Genomic DNA, 17,487 nt, shown 5'->3' with positions numbered 1-17,487 from the left:
TTGGGACCTTCTACAGATAGAAACCACTGATAGGATTCCTCAGCTGTGAATGATGCTGAGCTTGGTTAAGGTTAGAGATCAAACTTTAAAACAAAAATGGCAGGTTATTTATGACTTGCTCTAAAGATCATACTCATTTCCCCAGTGGAAACTTGGACACAGGTTCTATGTAGCCTAGCTCTGGGGTGGAGTTGGAAATGGGGCCCAGGTCTTGACTCCAAGTTCATGTTCTGTGTTTTTTCAGACTGAACTATTTGCACAAAGGTTTGAATATTTTGGCTAGCATTTTTAGCCAGTGCTTCCTATATGCTGGTAGAGGCAGGTAGGAAGAAACCATGTTTGAAGTCCGTACTATGTGCCTGCCAAATACTTATGCTATTTAATTCCCACAAAACTTTACTAATATTAAAACCTTATTTTTATCTCCAACTTTGCAATTTATAAAGTTCCTTTACATTCATTTTCAGTGTTCTTTACAGCAACTGTTAGTATAGAAGTACTTGATTATTCAAAGTTGAGGAAAATGAGACTCAGGCTGAGTAACTTGATCAAGGTCAGAGTTAATACATAACGGAACAAGCACTGCTTTAAAAATACATAAAAATGTGCTTACAGATGCAGGGAAGCAGCATTAGAGTCCCCAAACCGTAATTCTTGGAATTGGTAAACTTCTTGAGGAAAAGAAGTACCAGCACTTAATCACTGATTTTAAAAAGCTCACTCTTTTTAAAATCAGGAAGGCCTATGACTCATACCCAGGGGTCTGAGTTGGGTGCATCATTAATCCAAGATCCACTTATTTCAGATTCCCTTTTTGAGCCCAGTGGGTTCAAAAAGATGATTAAAAGAATCAGTAAAACTTTTTCCATGATTTCTGTTTCCCTATGAAAACAACACTGACCTGAGCCACAAACAATGCTTCAGTTTCAGCTTTATGAACAGCCTACTTAGCTAAAAATGAGTTGCATCCTCCTTGCAAAATACTTCGTGTTGGAGTAGTTGAGGGTCTATTTTATTCCTTCAAGGACCAATGCTGAGTGGAAAGAGCCAGGGCTTTGAAGCCTGACCCACCTGAGTGTGAAGTGCAGCTCTGTCACTTTGGGCTTTATTAGAACTAACATTTATTTAGTGTTCACCAAGTACATTTGCACTGTGTTATTTCATTTTGTTGACACTGCTCCTTGTAAGGTAGGCATTATGACTTTCCCTGATTTATAGACAAGGAAATTGAAGTTAGTAAGAGAAATTTAAAACTAGCAAGGTCATACTGTACAGGAGTAGGGCTGAGATTTAAACCCAGAACTGTCTTCCAAACCCATTATCTTAACTGCTCCTATGCCTAACTGCTTCTTCACGTTAATTCTAATCTGTGTTTTCTCACTTTTGGAACAACAGTAAGAAGAAAAATTTGAGGGGGTTTTGTGGGAATTAAATACTGTAAGGTGTGTAAGTATCTGGCAGGCACATAGTACAACTTCAAACATGGTCTCTTCCTACCTGCCGGCATATAGGAAGTGCTGGCTAAAAGTTTGAAAGCCTGTTTTGTTCTGCCATAAAGGATTGCTCCAAAAGTAGGTTGTTTCTTGGCCCCTTAGGGCTTGGGTTGGACGACAGGTATAACCTAGACAGGGATGGCTGGGTTGCAAGGATTAGAAACCCAGTCACAGAGACTCAAGAAAATCTAGGTTTATTTTAAGACTATTTAGAAAGGCAACTCCTCTGCCCAGCTCTTTCTCTTCCTCTATTCATCTGCCCACTTCCTCTGTAAGACCTTTGGGTTCTGCCCCCCAAAACTGGAGGTCACTCCCTCATGATCCTGCCTTCCCTGGGAGTCTGGCCTAGTTCTTTGTGGCCAATAGACTCTCTCTACCCCAGTTCCAAATTCCCGAGATGAAGCTGGTCCAATGACACATGGCTAGGAATCAGATTACCTAGCACAAATGTGGACAAGGGCAGGAAGACACTGACAGTACAATCTTAGGACAGGCATGACTTGACATACCCAGCTGTACACATTGTAGACAAAACCTGGAACTAGTAATGATGTCACAGCAATAACTCCAAAGTCTTCTGGGAGTGCCCATCCTTCCCCAAAGGATCTAGCACCATGCTGCACATGGCAGAGCAGGGGCTCTTTTAAATACTAGGCAGCCTGGATTGCATGTTTGCTATTTTGGAGGAAGCATTGTAGAAGGGAAAGAGCACAGGAGCCTGAGAGAGTTAGAATGAACTTTAGTTATATCACTTACCAGTTTTATGGCCTTGAACACGTTATATATTTAAATCTCTGAGCCTCAGTTTGCTCCTTTGTACAGTGATGATACCAGTACCCTCCTGCAAAGTTGAAGATTAGAGGTAATGTTAAATTCCTAGTGCCTAGAACTATCAGAGGCTCCTTAGGAGGTGGTGCTAATTTTCCTCTTGTCTTCCTCCCCAAGTTTCCAATCAGCTAAGAAATGGAGACAAAAGGTTGCTGAGGATCTGGGCTGGCTTCCTGGGTACATATATATATACACTGTTAATAGTCACATAGGGCCCTGCCCTCAGAATAATGCTCTGCCATCGCCCTCTTGAAATTCTTGGTAATTTCATTTCAACTTGTGTTTTCTAAGTGAAGTGGGATGGGACAGGGCAGTGTGCCTGGGAGTCTTGGCTCACAAGAGGTCCTGCCTCCCTGCAACGGAATCTCTGCTGCCCACTCCCGACCCACGGCCCCCTCACCCACCCACCCCTCCACCCACGCAACGCCTGCTGCTGCCCTCTGTACCCAGCGAGGGCCTGGCACTGGTGGAAAAGCTGCAGCCCAGCAGCAGGCCCTGCCAGGCCAGGTTCCTACTGGATCCTGGAAGCACGGGCACCCAGAGTGTAAACTGGGGCTTGTCTTGTCCTCGAAAAATATTTTTTGGAAGTAGGACTAACTGGATTAAGCCACTCGTGGAGGGAGAGGGTGGAGCAAGTGAAAGGGGACAGCTGGAGTTTCCGAAGGGTGGGATGTTGGCCCAAATTCCCTCTTCTCGGGGCCAAGGCGGGAACATGGAAGAAACAGGCTCAGCCTTGGCACAGTCTTTCAATAAAGGCCACGTGTCCTTTTATTTGTGGTGTTGCCACTGCTGTTGGAATGGAGCATTAGCGCCTTTCTCTCACTCATACTCCCGGGGAGCCCTCCCACGTACCTCCTAGCTCCTGAAGTATTTTTATATGGAAGCTCTTTTGGAGTTTTTGATGTTCATTTTTTTAAAATGTACTGTTCTCACCTGACCTAGTTCTCGAGGTACTGTAGGGGAGAAGAGAAGAAAGAAATTGGTCCTTTTCAAGCTCCCGGGAGAGGCTCTGGCAGACTTCCTCTTCAAGGGTAATTTTACATTTTCAAACAGCCTCCCTTGAGAGAGGCAGAGAAACGCTCCTCAAGTCCCCACTCACTGGGAGCAACTCCCTGGGAGCTCAGCCATCTCTGCATGTGTTAAGAGCTCCAAGGAAGTGGGAGAGCGGGAAGGAGACTTATCTAATCCTTTTGACTTCTCCAGAGGGGAGGGTTCTAATTTCACGTTGCGATTTCCCCAATGCTTGTCCCATGCATAACTCCACCTTGAAAGTCTAACTCTTGGTCTCCAGGGCTATTTTCACAGGGTGGATTAAACAAGCAATGGGAGGTGAGTCACCTTCTTAAAGAGTTTACTTCAAAGAAGCCACTGAGATAGCGCTGCCTGCTGAGGAGAAAAGCTGGGATAAGAGAAGTGGCAAAGCTTGCCTCGAGCCGCTCCCTGAAGACCCCACAGCTCCCACCCAGCCTCCCTGCCTTGGGCCATCACCCAGGTGGAGCTGCTAATCAGACCAGGTCCCTGTTCAAACCCTTCAACAAACACACAGCAGTGAGGAAATACAATGGGGAAAAGACCCCTTCATGATGGCTACAGAAAATGCAAATACACATCATCATAAATTTAAGAAATAGGCCGGACCTAGGTGAAGAAAATTCTATTACTCTACTGTGGGGCATAAAAGAAGACTTTAATAAATGTGGAGAGCCATCTATTTCTCTATGAGAAGACTTAAAAGTGTAAAGATGTCAATTCTGTACCCCAAAGAATTTTGAAATTCCAGTCAGTTGAGATTTTTTTTTCTAATTGGTGTCTTGACCAAATTATTTTAAAGTTTTGTTAGAATAAGTTTTAAGAACATATAGAAAAAAAAATCTGGCAAGGAAGAGTAGAGAGGGCTTTCCCTACCAATTTAAAAATGGATTATAAATATACAAAAATTAAATCAGTATTGTTCTTGCCCTGGAACAGAGAGATGAGGGGGTAGGGGAGTCCAGAAACAAACACAAGTACGTAAAATAATTTAGTATAAAAGAAATTTTTTTAAAAAAGAGAAAAAAGAAAATGAGTGCACAAAGACTGAACTATTCAGTAAGTGGTGTCAGGAAAATTTTTAAGCCATTTGGTACAAAACAGCAGCTTGGCCACTTTCAAGCACCAGGCCAAGGCAAGACTAATAGAGTCAGCCAGTAAGAGACAACAAACCCTTTTTGAATTCAGATTGTTCAGTACTTACATAGACAACGAAAGGAGGAGTTGCCAAAGTGCCAGCTCCCTGTGGCCTTGTGCAGGTCAACATCCAAACAAAAGGGACCAGGTGACAACAACACAAATGACAAGGGTGACCTGTTAAAAACCAGTGTGGCACTGCCGCTAAGCAGCAGATTCATAGCCTCCCGCTGTACCCCCAGGGGTGGGGGTGGGGGGCAGCGGAGCAGGCACAAAGCCATCACCAGAACCCAGAAGGTGATGAGAAGCTGTCTCATGACCTTGGCAGACAGGGAAGCCAGCGAGACATGGCCAGGTAGCAACTCACAAGCCTCCCGTGCTCTCCGGTTCAGTTCCAGGAGAACCACGAGGCGTTTCTGCAAGACCCAGATCAGCTGCAGTTCACGTCTTGCCTTCATGGCCGGGGTGGAAACAGGAGAGGTTGTGAGTGCCCGCGCAGAGCTGTTCTCCCACAGCCAGCTCACAAGGGCTCCAGGATACATTTAATGCGGTTTCAAGATTTAAAGGAAAAAGAATAGAAAACCACCCCATAAATGTACTGGAGAAAAATGTAAGTAGATATGTATTTAATATTGAGCTGGGGTGTTCTTTCTAAAAAGTAGAAACATAAAAGTAAACTTAAACAGATTAACTTGATTACATAAAAATAAAACGATTTTATAGATCAAAGAATTTTAAACACCAATATTATGATTACGTTTCTATTCTTATACCCTTTATTTCCTTAGATTTCAGATTGTCTTTCTTCTTAAACTGTCTTCATTTATTTATCTTCATTTTTAAAAAGTATTTCATTATATGAGATACTTAGTCAAGTCTCTTTTTCCAGAAGATGCTGGAATGTTCTAGTCAGAGTACAGCTCTACAGCCCTGGGCATGAGTGTCACTGTGGGACAGCCTTTAATGCTCTGCTAGGTAGAATCCCATATTTCCAGTATCCCATGTCTTCCTCCTTCTGGATTTGCACCTTTGTTTTCATGAAGTACATCCTCAGATAACATCCTAAGAAAGGATGTGTGAGGGGCACGTAGCTGAGTCTATGTCCACATTTAGCTTTATTTTACCCCTCCCCCTGCCACACACAAACACACACTTAATTGATAGTTTTCCTGGATATAGGTTTAAAATAAATTTCTCCTATAATTTGAAAGCATTGCTTCATTTTCTTCTAAATTCCAATATTACTCTTGAAATCTCTGTTGTCAATCTCCTTTTATTCCTTTATATTAGAGCTAGTTTTGTTTTTAATTCCTGTAATCTTTAGGGATTTTCTCTTTTTCTTTGCTGTTTTAAAATTTCACAACCATGAACCTAACTTTGAGTCTTTTACTGTTTGTTGTGTTTGGTTCTTAGTGGGCTCTTTGGTGATCCATGGCTTTCAGTTCTGCAAAAATTTCTCATTCTTTGATAATTTCTCCCCTCCATTTCCTCATCTCTTTTTAGAAATCCAGTTGGTTAGTAGATCCACCTATATTTTCTTTTTTTCTCATATTTTTGAATTTGGTCATTTTTTCTACTTTCTAGGGCATTTTCTAATCCTTCTTTTCCAACTATTCTGCTGATTAAAAAACTGTTGGCAACCATATTAAAATTTATCAAGATCTCTTTCTTGTTCTCTAAACCTCTCTCCTATTATCCCAGTGATTCTCAATCTTGGCTGCACTAGAACTACCCAGGGCCTTTGGAAAATCCTGATGCCCAGATCATACCCCAGGCCAATCAAATCTGAATCTTTGAGGATAAGATCCAGGTATCGATATTTTTTAAAGCTCTCCAGTTGATACCAGTCTTTAGTCCAGTTTGAGAACTACTGCATTATCCTGTCTCTGTTTTAGACTTGCAATTTTTTTCAATATTATATATGTATATTTATTGTAGAGATATAAAATATTTATTTCAACACAATTCCTGCCTTATAGATAGCAGGTATCATTCTCAAGATCCAGATTCAGGCATGAAAAAATAAATTTTTAATTTTGCCATAATGCAACTTAAGTTCTATTTCCAGCCTCTGTTCTTGCAGATGGAAGAAAGAAATTCTATCTTAGTCAATTCAGTTTTATTTCAGTTCTGGGTTTAGACATGTGAAGTCTTTTGAATTTCTCTTAGGTAACTTATTAGGAAGAGGGGATAAATGTGGTTAGTCATTATTTTTAAACCAAAGCACCTGTTGAATAAATTATTAACTGTTGAAATGTAGCAGGGTCAGTGACACTTTGTTTTTCTTTATGGAGCCCAGAAATGGATGTCATTGGTCCATGTACTACTCACAAATTAACTAATATGTTCTGAATTTTATCAAAGTTATCAGTGTATTTGTCTCATCCCTCTAGTAGACTCTATTTTTTGCCCTGTCAAAGGGAGGAACTGCATTCTATGCCTGCACTATATCTGACAAATAAAGGCCATTTAAAAATTGTTGAATTCTGGGTGTTTTGGTCCAGATGCAAGGGCAGGTGTTCAGAGGATAGTCTGGCCTCAAAGTAAATATAATAAAATGTTTTTACAGACAAACACACACACCTGTATATACCTGCACACACACACACATATACTTATTTCCTCCCCTGCCATCCTTTGCCTTCCCTCTAACCGTATGCACACGTGTGCATGTGCAGGTGGTTTCAATCCCTCTCTCTCTCTCTCTCCCTTTCACACACACACAATCTTTCTTCCTTGACCTGTGCTGCATCGCCACAGTGCTTCGCCATGACCTGAGAGGTGACGTGCCGTCATGGCTGCCCTAATTGCTCCCTAAGAAAGGGCCAGGAGAAGGGACCTCCACCCCCAGCCCAGATCCCAGGGCAGTTGACGGGGTTGTCGTTAGCAAGGCTGGAAACCAAACTCAGCTCTCTGCCTGTCCCTCTGCGATTCAGGCAGCTTTCATGTTGAAAGCACATTTTGAGAATAATAAGAATAAGGTGCCTCCAACATGACAGGAAGATGTATGGGCTCTGAATGTATTATTTTTAACCCATATGAGGCATTCTTCAATCTGATTTACGGATTAAGGCTCTGCCTACCTTGACCAGAGCTAGACTAAGTACAGCTTATGCAGAATTCTTCCTTTTCTCTCTTCTACTCCTCCTACATTAGTGCCCCACCAGGCAGCCCAGGTTAACAGCCAGATGTGTATCCTCCATGTTTTCCTCCATGTTCACATAACCACACACACACACACTCACACACTCACACATGCATGTATTCGGTTGTTTTACATATAGGGGATCATATGACATAATTCTCTGCCTTCGTTATTCTTACTCAACAAAATTTCACAGAAATATTTCCAAGATAACTAGTCTAGTTCTAATTCATTCTTCTTAATGGCTATGCCCAAGACTCCATGGTGTTCTGGAAAAAGCTAATATTTAATAATTAGCTCTTGCAAGGACAGAAATTGCGTGAGCTGGTTATTAAAGCATAGGAAGCTTGAAATCAGAATTGGCAAACACTACAAATCAAAGGATTCTTTTTTTTTATTTATCTTTTTTTAAAGAGTCAGTTTGGCAGCACATTACTGGTCACATTGATTGGTTGTTCATTTCATTTCTCTTATTTTATTTTCTGTTTTTCTATGAACAATGCTGTAATAAACACAAAGAAGATTTGAGCAGTGCTCTACTGCAGAGGTTTGGGCAGTTGCCCCCACATCATTCTGGATCTAGGCTAGGCAGGCTAACAGGGGAGCACCGGGCAGCGTACCCCGTTGCAGCTGCCTCTCTCCCTGCATGGCACAAACAAGCGAGGCCAGGCCGTTTAATTGTTTGAGAACGTCCCATGTGGACACTTCCTCTGAGGGCCTCCCGTGGTACTGATCCCTCATCCTCTTCTTCCATTTCACAGCCTCCCCCTTTGAACACTTTCCTGCCCAGTGCCCTTACGTGCCTCTTCCTCCTTCAATATACTGAGGAAGATCCACTGCTTTCATAAAATAACCAAGTCACAGTCTCCTGGATTTTTAAAATTCTGCAACATGAGAAGTCAGGTTGTGTGGAGATGGGGTAGAGATGGGAAGCAGTTTGCTTCACTTGGTTTAAGCTCTTTCAGAAAGCAACGGTACCAGCCTTATGCTGCTAATCCCCATAATGGTCCCTCCAGCACAGATCTATTCACCAACCTCCAGCTCTTTATTTCCAATCAATGCTGAGCATCAACACTTACGGCCCACAAGCACCTCAAACTCAACAAGCATCTCCAAAGTGAAACCCCTCGTCTCACCATCTCTGCCTCTTACTAGCACCATGACTTTGGATGGGGCTGCCATGTTTTCCTCTCCATGTACCCTAACTTCATTTCTGTGGGGATTTAAATGGTATTATCCATGTCAAAAGCCTACTGTTCAGCAACTGTTAGTTCTCTCTCCTCCCTCTCCTGTGCTTTCTTCCATCCCTTCTTTCTTCTTTTCTCTCTTTTCTGGAGGAATAATACTCTCAATTTAGGGAAAAAGAAAATTAAGAGTTGCCAAAGAGAAATATCGTTGCATCTAAAGGTAGCAAATGCTCTCTAGACAGAGAGGCCACACACAAGAGTCTAGAGAGGAAAGTGACTTTCAGAGTCATTATTTTTATGACTTATTCATTGACTAAGATTCATTGAGAGGTGAGATGAGGTGGGAGACAAGGAAGGTGAAGATTGGGCTCGTCCTGACTTTTTTGTCACCAGCTACAAAAGGACTCCAGCCCCCAGCAGCCTGGAGCTGCTTGGAAGACTGGCCCCGCTGAGGAATAGGGCGTTGTCCAATTGAGGCCACCACCCAAATCAAGGGGAAAATGTTCCTCTTGAGTTTCGGTTTTTCCAACACTTGGAAATTACCGAAGGCTGGCAGGCACATCTGTCAGCCCGGGATGAACACAACTATATCCATCACCCCATTATCTTCTGAGCTGAGTCATTGGAAAAAGCTCATAAAGCATGTGACAATAGAACTTATATAATTATTTAATAGGCTGTCAGAAGCCTGAGAGCACCGAGGCCCAACAGCATACCAAAAAGTGAAAGATTGCACATGGGAGAAGTTTGTGGTTTTGAAGAAGAAGAAAAAGAAACAAGAAAAAAAATACAGAGGAAATACAGCTGGCATGTGGTTTGTTTGCAACAGAGAGTCAGTGCTATTAGGTGGGATGGGTCTGAAAATGTGCTTTAAAACAGAACACCTACTAAGTGCAAGACTTTAAGTTAAAGGTGGGGATTCACAGATGCATATGACACAGTGCTAGATCTCTGACACATGGCCTGGGGTCAGACAGAGCTGGGTTCCAATCTCAGCTGCACTTTGTACTTGACTTTGCAGGCTTAGTTCTTAATGGGGATTATCACCCCTGACACAACTTCCAGCCACATGTCTTTACTCAGTGTCTTAATTTCCAAGGGGGAAATTTAACCCTGCCCTCTCCAGGTGATTGGTAAAGCACATGGATCTACCCCTTAGAGCAGTATGTGGCAGTTATAGCTCAGTTCCTTCCACAGGCTACAGCCATGAACACTTTCACATTCCAGTCATTGTAAGAGCCTATTATGAGAACTAATGTTTATGGAAGAATGAAAGCAGAACATCTAGTTTCTCCATTCATCTACATGTTATGAATTTTATTTATTATTTGGATCAGGCTAGATCCTGGACCAACGAGTTTGGCCCCCATGGAGGCATCTCACTCAACAGCTTCTCTGCGTGGGCTGTAGCTCCCCACTGCACAGCCGCATGAGAGGTCACCCTGAGGAATGTCCCATTGCGGTTTTTGCGGAGCTTTGGTTAGGACCATCCCTGCACCTCATCATGACAGTCTCCGGATGAGGCAGTGTGGGGGGCTTCCTCGCAGCCCCAGGTCTTGGCATCAGGGAAAGCAGTGCATCTTGGGAGCACTGAATCGGTGCTACCTCACAGACTTGTGGGTGCTGTGGAGGACGGGGCCCCTCGGGGCTCGGTCATGAAGAGGTTCTGAGGCCGATGTGAGCAGACCCCCTGCCTCCCACCAACTTCCACGCTTCCTTGGCTAGTCGCTCCCCAGGCCTATTTGTCCTTTGCCTGGGTGCCCTGCACTCTTTATTTTTAACGTTTGGGTCACGTGTGCTTTTCTAAGTTCCACAAAACCTTTCCAGAAAAAAAGAAGGAAATACACATTAATTTTGGAGATTATAGGATGTCCTGAATGGTTTCCTAATGGTTTCTCTTATGCATATTTTGTTTTCTTCTTAAGGTATAAGCAAAACAAGATTTGGGAGGGGGGGATCACCTGTGGAGGATAAAGGGGAGCGGGAGCAGGAGTAGACGGGAGGGCCTTTGGTCTGTAATGCAGGCCTGACACCCTGAAAGGAGTGGGGAAGGAAGGAAGGAAGGAGCACTTGGTGAGAGGAGCTTCCAACTGCAGTGAGCTCTGAGGTCTCAGCCAGGCCTCAGTCCTCCTGCCATGATCAGCTCGTGGCCGGGAACGGCTGAGAATGGCTGGGGACCGCATGGCTGCAGCATGAACACTTCAGTGCATCTGAAGCATGGCCGCTGGGGCTGGGGCCAATACCCTCCTCACAGCTGGTTCTTGGAAGTGGGATCTGATCAGCACACCCCCGTGGCTGCCACACCTATAGTGCCTAACCATTGCTGAGTATACAGCAGGTGCTCAACACACTCCAATCCAGAAGTCTCTTCAAGCAGTGCCCTTGCTTTAGACTTTTCAGTTTCTCATCATTATCAAAACTTAGTTGTTTTTTGAGTGAAATAGGCCAGACACAAAAGGACAAATATTGTATGATTTCACTTAGATGAAATACCTATAGTAAGTGAATACATAGAGACAAAAAGTAGATTTCAAGTTACCAGGGGCTAGGGGAAAGGGCAGTAGGGGAAACAGGGAGTTATTGCTTGATGGGTACAGAATTTCTGTTTGGGGTGATGAAAAAGTTTTGATAATGAATATAGGTGATGGTAGCACAACATTGTGAGTGTGATTAATATCACTGAATTGTCCACATGATCATGGTTCAAATGGGAAATTTTATGTTGTATAAAATCTACCATGATAAACTTTTTAAATAAAAAGCCATTTGAAGTTGTTATTAGCAATAGTATTCTAGAGGAAGAACTGTGATTGCATGATGTTTTGAAGTGATAAGTTGCTTTATCTGGGTTCTGTTAAGGCAAGGGAAGAGTCCATAAGAAAAATTTAATTCTGATTTATGTCCCTACAGATTGTGGGAATTTGGGCATTTAAAAAGATATTAAGAGATGAGGAAAAAGACCCCACATTTCAGGAAGAAAATGAAGAAATTGGAGGAGGGGCAGAAGGCAGACAGAGTAAAAGGAAGAGACTTTTTTCTAAAGAATTATGGTGTATGATGGATGGATTTGGGGACGACCAGAATCCTTATTGAGTCGGTGGATATTCTTGAAGACCTTGTCATGGTCTTTGTTCTAGTTTGCTAATGCTGCCAGAATGCAAAACACCAGAGATGGATCGGCTTTTATAAAAAGGGGTTTATTTGGTTACACAGTTACAGTCTTAAGGCCATAAACTGTCCAAGGTAACACATGAACAATCAGGTACCTTCACTGAAGGATGGCCAATGGTGTCTGGAAAACCTCTGTTAGCTGAGAAGGCACTTGGCTGGCGTCTGCTCAAAGTTCTGGCTTCAAAATGGCTTTCTCCCAGGACATTCCTCTCTAAGCCACAGCTCCTCATCAAAATGTCACTCTCAGTTGCTCTTGGGGCATTTTTCCTCTCTTAACTTCTCTGGAGCAAGAGTCCACATTCAACGGCCGTCTTCAAACTGTCTCTCATCTGCAGCTACTCTCTCAGCTTCTCTGCATTCTTCAAAGCATCCCTCTCAGCTGCACTTCAAAATGTCACTCACAGCTGCACCAAATTCTTTCTGTTTGTCAGCTCATTTATATGGCTCCAGTGATTGAATTTAGACCCACCCTGAATGGGTGGGGTTACATCTCCATAGAAATTATTCAATCAGAGTCATCACCCACAGTTGGGTGGGGCACATCTCCACGGAAACACTCAAAGAATTCCAATCTAATCAGTACTAAAAGGCCTGCCCACACAAGACCAAACCAAAGATAATGGCGTTTGGGGAACACAATACATTCAAACCGGCACAGTCTTCATCACTGAAATGACTCACAAGGCAATATCAATTGGAAGCGAAGGTCGAGTACGCATTGAAGATACCATCCTCTTGATTTGAAAGAACTCAAGGAAGTTTGCTGGGGTTAAAGACCAACTTCTATGAATGAAGAGTTGAAATGAGCTAGAAAAGCATTTGATGAAGCAAACTATGGCTCTTGATACTTTTTGTACTTTCTGAAGCTTCCTTATCTTCTTGGGCAACTATCTATAGTAACTGTATATTTCCTTTAGTAATGTCCTGATATCTAACCATGAAAATGAAAATTGGAGAAACACACAGTTTTCAGCCTTTATTTTCTTGTCTTCGATTTTACAGTATTTGAACCTTTAATTGCCCATCTTTATATTGTCATACTTGAATTACTTATTGGGTTTTTATGACTATGCATAAGTTAAAGTACCTTGTAATTCATGTAATTCCTTCTGACTTTTGACTATCCAGATGATGAGTAGTATTTATGTGTTACGTGTCATTTTGCCACTGTAGACTATAATGTAGCTGTTTAATAAGCGACACCCAAATGGCCCTTTTGATCCTATGATAGCTGAGACATGTGCTTTATGTTTTCTCATGTTTCTGGATAAAAGTAGTTGTAAGATTATTAATGACAGTGAACTGGTTTGTGTTTCTCTTAAGGAGAAGATGATATGGAAAATACAGTCTTTTTAAAGAATGCTTGAGTGTCTTACATGGTAATTTATTTTAATTTTTTTCAGATAGCAAGAGTGAATATTTTGACAAACTGTGTTTTATGTGAATGGCACAGTGTTGGAAGGCTTTTTTTGATTTAAAACCTTTGGGGCTTATACAAACTGTTTTTCAAGTTTTAGGAGAACTAATTTTCCCAGATCAGATAAAGCTTCTAAAAATAAATGCTTTCAGTAGCATGAATGGCATTGCTTAAAAAGCTGATGGCAGGATAAGCATTTGGGGTAATGTTTTATTAACATATTTGTTAGTACTTGTTCATTGTGGAAATGTGTACTCGACTAAAGCCATATGTGGTCATGGAAACCACTTATAGTTCAGGATATACAGGTTGTGTGTAGCTATATTGTATTAAATTATTATTGCACTTAGCTTGAAATAAGGATAGAAATTGCATTTAAAAGGATCATTGAATGCTACTATCTGCAAATTCAATGTTTTGTGTGCCATTTATTCACGTTATCTATAAATCAGTACTTGGGAAAATCCTACTTTCTTAACCTACTGATCCAGGGAATAAAGTATGAAAAGTTAAACAGAAAAAAGATATTAAAATACATGGCTATTGGGGAAATCTCAGCTGTTTTGCCTGCTGTTCTCTTAAGATATTGTGTCCCATTTTTTTAGGATCTTGGAAATGATGGCTGTAACAGAGAGGTGAAGAGCGCAGGCTCTGGAGCCAGACTGGCTGGGTTCATAGCCTGGACCCACTGCCTGCTTGTGAGCCGTGGGCTCTTGGGCAAAGTACTAAACCTTGTGCCTCAGTTTCCTCACTTAAAATTATGATATAATAATAACTACCTCATGGTGTGAAAATTAAATGTTCCATTAAAGCACTTAGAACAGAGCTTTGGAAATAGTAAGTTCTCAGTCAATATTAATATGATAATAGCACCCGTCAACACTTTTGCTTTTGAAAATTTGTTTTCCCATTTGAAAACTTCTGGTAGACATTCCAGACAGACTGGCAGAAGGCTTTAAGGAGCACTGCAGATCATTCATGGAGGCCAGTAGCAATTTAGTCAGGCCTTGGAGTCAGACATAAAGCTGTTAGCATATAGCCAAATACATAGTAAGCACTCAAAAATGGTAGCTATTCCTACCATGGGCACCGTTAGAGTTAGTCTCTGCCTCCATGTAATCCTTTTCATGTTTCATTTACTTAGTAAACATTTATGTGCAGCCACTGGGTGTCAGGTGCTGCAGTAATAGTCAGGGAATCAAAGATAAATCTCACACAGTCCTTGCCCTCCACAAGATCAGTGGCTAAGAGGAGAGAAGGTACAGGCACAAAAATTCACTATAATACAGTGTGCCAGTTTGATGTATCAAGTCTCCCAAAATGCCATTATCTTTGATGCAATCTTGTGTGGTCAGACATATTAATGTTGATTAGATTTTGGAATCCTATGGGTGTTTCCATGGAGATGTGATTCAATCAACTGTGGACAAGATCTTTGGTTGGATAATTTCCAGGGTGGGTCTGAATTAAATTACTGGAGCTATATAAGCTCAGACAGAAGGAGAAAGCTTGCTACAGCCAAGAGGGACACTTTGAAGAATGCACCGGAGCTGAGAAGAGAGAAGCTGCAGATGAGAGACAGTTTGAATATGGCTGTTGAAAGCAGACTTTTGCTCCAGAGAAGCTAAGAGAGGACAAACACCCCAAGAGCGACTAAAAGTGACATTTTGGAGGAACTGCAGCCTGGAGAGGAACGTCCTGGGAGAAAGCCATTTTGAAACCAGAACTTTGGAGCAGATGCCAGCCACGTGCCTTCCCAGCTAACAGAGATTTTCCAGACACCATTGGCCATCCTCCAGTGAAGTTACCCTTTGTTGATGGACACTTTATGGCCTTAAGACTGCAACTTTGCAACCAAATAAACCCCCTTTTATAAAAGCCAATCCATTTCTGGTGTTTTGTATTCTGGCAGCATTAGCAAACTAGAACGGACAGGATAGAAAGTCATTAGAATCCTAGCAGGGGGCTGAATAGAGTGCTAAGAGAGTAGAGAAGAGGGAGAAACTGCTTCAAGTTGGGACATCAGGGAAGACATTCCGGAAAGATGGCGCCTCCACCTGGCCCTTGCTTGCCAAGATCCAGACCCAGGAGGCTGGGCATAGGCAGGTAAAGGGCCCTTTCCAGAGGGAGAGATGTGGGGCACCATTTGTCATCTGACACAGCCTGGCCCAGGGGCTGTGTTTTCAGGGAGGCCTTGCTATGTTGTAAAGATCTTTATCTGCATAGTCAGGTGCAGCAAGGACGAGTGGCACCAGAGATGTATGAAAGAGAAGCTTATTAGTACCCACAGGTCCACAGAGGGGAGCTGCAGGCCCCGCAGTGGCACGTGGGGAAACGTGGCTGGAGTTAGGCTCACCCCAGCAGGTGGGGAGCAGAGGCCATGGCGGACCTGGGCCTCTCCTTTACAGTGTTACATGGGTGGAGCTGTAGGTTGGTCAAGCAAGAGTGGGGATTGGGGAGTTTGTATTTGACTTTTGTGGGGGTAGGATGTGGGGAGGAGAGGGAGAAGCTGTTTATCTTGCATAAGCAGGGGTCGGGGTGGCCACTGAGGGACCTAACGATAGCGTGTGAGATGCTGAGGCATCATGACAGTGGAAAAAGCCCCCACTTTATATTTTAATCTACAAATTTACTACAGTTGTCTTACAGGAACCAGCTGCCTCTCAAATTGCATCACCATAAACTGCAGAATTACACAGTGCATCAGAAATAATAACAATGATAGTCTCAAGCCCTATCATCAGTCCCTTTTGAGCATTCCATAAACAACATTCATCTCTGAAAGGCTGATTTTCTGGGATTCACGAGAAGGGCATTGGGGCCTTTTCCTTTGTTTGGGGCCTTTAGTGGGATAATTACAAGAGGTGCCTGGGTGCCCGGGTGCCTGGTGACTCCATCCCTCAGGGGAATTGCCTCCTGTCTCCTGCGTAGCCCGAATTTGCTGCAAACCGTGTTGCTTGTTCTATTTGATAGTCCTCTGCCTTCACAAACCTCCACCTCACACATGCCCCCTGCTAGGCTTCTTCTAAAATGCCTGCAATCTGAGGGCGCCTTGCCAAGTCCCTCGGGCTTCTGTTCTCAAAGTCTCCCCTTGAGATGGCTGAGATTCCAGTAAGAATGGAGGGTCACTGGCCACATTTCAGTGGCCCCTATTTGTGAACCATTGGATGGACCAGTAGGGAATTTAGGTGTTTTTTTTTGGTTTGTTTTTGTTTTGTTTTTTATCTGCCTTTAGAACCATGGGAGGCATCGGGGGATCTCATTTAGGTTTTCTGATTTGATTGTGTCAGTCCTGGTTGTAAAGTGGGAAGAGAGCAGGGGAGCATGCAGCACTTCAAGAGGCGAGGGAGGGAGCTGGATTCCTGGCAACACTGGAGGAACCTTTCCCTGAGATGGGAAGGACGGGGGGAAGGAATTGGTTGGGGAGAATGGGAGCTGGGGAAAACTGGAGTTCAATTATGGGCATGCTGCATTTTGAGATCCCTATGAAACCATCCAAGTAGAGATGTAGAGTAGGCAGTTAGAGATCTAAGTATGGAGTTTTGAAAAAAGGGTTGAGGTTAGAGATATAATAGATAGAGATAAAGAGTAAGATAAATTTTGGGAACCTATAAGTGTTATTTAAATGTTATTTAAATCAATAAATTATAATTATTAATAAATTATAAGTGTTATTTAAATCAATGGACTGAATAATATCACCAAGGAAGTGAGTATTTATAGGAAGATCTTGAGAGTCTTCCAAAAGTTTAGAAGTAAGAGAGAAGATGATGACCCAGCAAAGGAGATTAAGAAGAAGTAGCCAAAGAGGCAGGAAAAGATCCAGGAGAATTTGGACCAGTGGAAGCCAAATGAAGGCAGCATTCAAGGAGGAGGGGGTGATCAATCGTGCCACATGACAAATAACTCAAGTGAAGTGACAAGTGAGAACTGACCATTGGGTTTAGCAATATGGAAGTCGTTGGTGACCTGAACAAGAGCAATTTTAGGGAAGTTTGCTCGGACTTCTGAGCCCTTGTTCCTTCTGTGCTAACCTTCTGGGTTCCAGCCCCCTGCCTACACTGATCTCTGCTTCCTCTT

The 17,487-nt window shown here is 42.7% G+C and overlaps 1 pseudogene; it reads left to right on the top strand.

The window, feature by feature from the left end:
• Positions 1 to 11,717: 11,717 nt before the first annotated feature.
• Positions 11,718 to 12,835, top strand: LOC119537265 (annotated as a pseudogene).
• The last annotated feature ends 4,652 nt before the right edge of the window (positions 12,836 to 17,487 follow it).

This window comes from Choloepus didactylus, chromosome 6, assembly GCF_015220235.1.
Source record: "Choloepus didactylus isolate mChoDid1 chromosome 6, mChoDid1.pri, whole genome shotgun sequence".
In the NCBI taxonomy this organism is placed as follows: domain Eukaryota; kingdom Metazoa; phylum Chordata; class Mammalia; order Pilosa; family Megalonychidae; genus Choloepus; species Choloepus didactylus.
Note: the sequence above shows the minus strand (reverse complement) of the source record. Positions and strands in the feature narration are given on the sequence as shown.